The following is a 4,079-nucleotide window of genomic DNA, read 5'->3' as shown; positions in this document are numbered from 1 at the left end:
ATAAATTTTACAATCACATTAAAAAGTTACTAAATATTTAGCCAGGTAGTTGGTAATTACTGACTAGTTATCATTTAGTTGGTAATTACTGACTAGTTATCATTTAGTTGGTAAATTTATAGGCTAATAAAAATAGAATTTTACAATCACATTGAAATTATACTGACTAAATATTTAGGTAGTTTGAAAGTACTAAGTAATTGTGGTGTAGTTGGTAATTTTAAAAAATAATAAAAATAAAATTTGTTTAAAGGCTTTAAAAATTTAAGGTTAAAGTCTCTTTCTCTTTAAATCAATCTCTCTTTCTCACCTTGAAATCTCATAGAAGCAGGCCTATCCCAATAGGATTGAAGCTAAGATCATGTATAGAAAATCCCAAGCCTTTAGCACTAGACTATCTCCCTTAAGACTAACTTTTTTAATTCTTTGCTGAACTTGTTTACATGATTAAGGTTTGTGTTAAAACACTTTGTTTTATGCTCTGTAATCCTTCATTTCCTCTTCTTTTTAGGGTTTCTCTTTTGATCATTTTTATGCATTCTCATAATTTGCTCTAAATTTGCTTAGCATTGTTCTTGTTGTTGTTTTCTTGTAGATTATGGAGTTGATCACCAAGGTATGGATCTACTCTTGCTCTTAAAGGTGTGGGCTACCTCATTCGCAAGGGTATTGATGGAAGATCTTATACGTAACTGTGGTTCTTGATTTCTCCTTAGTCCTTATTTGGTTGAATATAAACTGAAGAAAATTATGTCTCCTCTTTTCTTGTAAGTGTACGGATATGAAACGTATTTGTTCAACTAAAAAAAATAGTAACAATTTGTTTGATTTGCAAATTAGTTGAATTTGATCAATGAAAGTTCTTATTGGCTTAAGTATGTATGGGAATTTCATTTCAAATGGAGAAAAGCTTAGCAAATTAATTTTTTTTCTTTACCTTTTTTGGTATATTTTCTTTTCCTGTTTTGGTATATTTTCTTTTGTTCCTAATGTTAGCTCCTTATTTAATTTGTAAAACATTTAAACATTCCTTTTTGTGTGTGTGTGTGTTGTGTGTTCTTGAGTATGATGTATAAGGAATTCTAAGTATAAAGCTTAAAGATTCTAAATTTCACACTTTGAATTCAATTATATGAAAGATTTAAGTTCAACTAATTTTGTGATAGAATTCACATGTTCAGAATTATGTTTAAAATGATAAAATTTAATTGAATGATTTCAGTGTTTGTAATATTTGAAAAATAGATTGAACTTGAGATGCAAAAAAGTTAATGATGGATAATTTCCATTTCTTGCAAAATGATAATTTTGACTCCTTAAGAATTGTAATCCATCACTTGAAGAGCTTTCCATAAATGAGAATCTACTAGTAGGATTGAATTCTTGCATTTTAAAGCTTTTTAAACACATTGCTTTTTCCCTCTTTAATTTTGCAAACAAATTTCTATTGCATTCAGATCTTAGATTTTTTCCCTCTTTGTGGCCTTCTAGTTGTTCTATGTCAAATAGCTTATAATTGATATTTATTTTATATCATTTTGAGCAGTAATAGGATTTATGATTTGAGGATTTTCTATTTGGCTCTCTCACTATTTTTTTTTTTCTAGGTTTCATGTGACTGCTTTTCTATATTTATGTTTTTAAAAAATTTAATTTTTGGAAGGATTAATCTCTCAAGATCTTGGTCTCAGATTTGCAATGCCTCAAATATAATTACTAAATCTTTTTAAATTACTGTGACTTGAATTTCTTTCCTCTATTAGGAAGATGTTAGTTCAAATATGCTTTTTAATTAGTCCATGAATTTGTCAAAGTTCGCTAGTAAATTTAGTTGGCCAAATGCAGATTACTGTAAATGCATTGTCAAAGAGTGCAGAGGAATGTTATGTAAACAATGTTAACTCATTTATCTCAAAACTTGTCACATTTCAAAAACAAAAAGATTGTTTTGAACTATATTTTTCATGATACCTTCTATGAATTTATGCTTGTGTATGTGAATGAAAAAGTGCTAAGAAAGTTTTGTAATCATTTTATCAAGTTCTTTGTAACCATTAGCATCTTGATCAATATAAATAAAGTTGGATAAATCCATTTTAACATTATTATTATTATTATTATTATTATTATTATTATTATTATTATTATTATTATTATTATTATTATTATTATTTATGAATTTTTAACTTTCAAATCAATAATAAAATTATTTAAAATTTTCAAATTTTAAAAGAAATTATAAAGAAAAAAATACTGACCATTTACATTGGTCAATAATTAATTAAAAAAATTGTGAAAAAATACCAACCAGATTATTGTAGTCAGTATTTTTTTTTATCACCTTATTTTAACATTATATTATTTAAAATAAAAATTAGTTACCATTTATTGAGTTGGTAATTTATTTTCTTTAATAATTAAAAAATATCAACTAAATAAATCGGTGGGTATTGTTTTCAATTATTTTATTTTAAAATTATATTAAATAAAAATTAATGAAAAAAACATTACCTCCCATTTATTTAGTCGGTGATTACTAATTAAACTAGAATAGTTGGTAATTACTAAATAAACAATTTTAGTCGATAATTGCCGACTAAATAATGGTCGGCAAATGATAATTTTTTCGTTCCTACGATCAACCCATTATAATACCAACCATATATCTACCACCTACTAAAACTTTGGTTGGTAATTTTGCCAAGTAAAATGTTGGTCAGTAATTTTACCAACTACAAGTGGGTGGTAAGTAAAATTTACTTACAACCTAATTAGTATACTACTTGATTTTAGTCAGTATTTAGTCCATAAATGGAATTACCAACTAAAATCGACCTAAAATAGTTGGTAATTTTAGTAGCTAAATTTTTTATTTCTTGTACTGATGTTCAAGACATTTGCATAAGAAATTGATTTTTGAATAAGATTCATTACTTCTGGCGTAAACTTAGAGTTCAAGATTAGATAATGCTATATAATTTTATGCCATTGTAAAGGAATTTAGGTTGTTGTTAAAGAAGCTACCTAGTTGCTTTATATTTTTTACTTGGAGGTTACAATGGCTCATAAATTAGCAAAGACAAATATTCTGAGTCTAGTCTAAAGGAGTGGAATCCTATTCCTTTTGTTTTTATTTATAATACTTGATGTGCTAATTTAGCTGCTTAATTTAGATGAAGTTTATTTCCTAAAAAAACAAATCTTATTAAGAAAGAAATTAAAAAAAATCAAGGTCTATTAATAGCAACAAATTTAATTGTTCAATGATATGCATAGCCAAGTGATAGTTGCATATATATTAAACCTAAGAGATTCGGATTCAACTCCTCCCTCTCCCAACTTATATAATAATTAAATAAAAAACATATTTAATTATATATAATCTAAAAATTACATAAAACAAAAAAATTATTAAAAACTATAATGTAGAATACTAAAAAGTAAACAAAAAAAAAAAAAAAAAAAAGAGGAAGAGTAACTAGAAAAAGATGGAGAGAGGGAGAGAGAGAGAGAAGGAAAGTTGCTACAAAGAGAAGAGTTTCCTTTATTCTTATATCGAGCCATTAATATCTTAATAAATGTAATTAAATGAGTAACAAACAAAAATATGTAATGTAAATATACTTTATAAATTTAAAAAATTTAAAAAATTACCAAGAGAAGAGTTGTCTTCTCTCACAAATACACTTATTTTGGACAAAAGAATTTAAGAAAATTTGAACTTAAATTATCATGAAAAGAAGGACTCAATAATTAAACATTTATAAAAATTTAATAGCATAAATATAGTCTGAAACCTAATTATAACCTATTCAAATTTTAGTTCTTTATAGGATTAGGAACCATTAGCAAGTGGAACAATTTTGCCATAATTAAGGTAAATTAAAATTACCATGATAATTTAATTGATGAAGGAAATTATTCTAAAAAATTATATAAAAAAAACTCCGAATTTTAGTCTATGGCGATCTACAACAATTGTTCGACTCTATGTTCTTTCTATGAGTTCTACTAGATGACTTACTAGAGAAACAATTTGCACTAGCATTATACTCTTATCCAATAAACAATAACTTGTA

At 25.6% G+C, this 4,079-nt stretch overlaps 1 long non-coding RNA gene across 1 annotated transcript; it reads left to right on the top strand.

Moving 5' to 3' along the window:
- Nucleotides 1-307: 307 nt before the first annotated feature.
- On the top strand, nt 308-875 carry LOC131170522 (uncharacterized). Its single transcript, XR_009141277.1, has 2 exons — nt 308-452; nt 596-875. It is a non-coding gene; the product is annotated as an uncharacterized LOC131170522 (long non-coding RNA).
- The last annotated feature ends 3,204 nt before the right edge of the window (nt 876-4,079 follow it).

The sequence above is a fragment of the Hevea brasiliensis genome, chromosome 2, assembly GCF_030052815.1.
Source record: "Hevea brasiliensis isolate MT/VB/25A 57/8 chromosome 2, ASM3005281v1, whole genome shotgun sequence".
In the NCBI taxonomy this organism is placed as follows: Eukaryota; Viridiplantae; Streptophyta; class Magnoliopsida; order Malpighiales; family Euphorbiaceae; genus Hevea; species Hevea brasiliensis.
The sequence above is the reverse complement of the archived record's forward strand: the minus strand, read 5'-3'. Positions and strand labels throughout refer to the sequence as shown.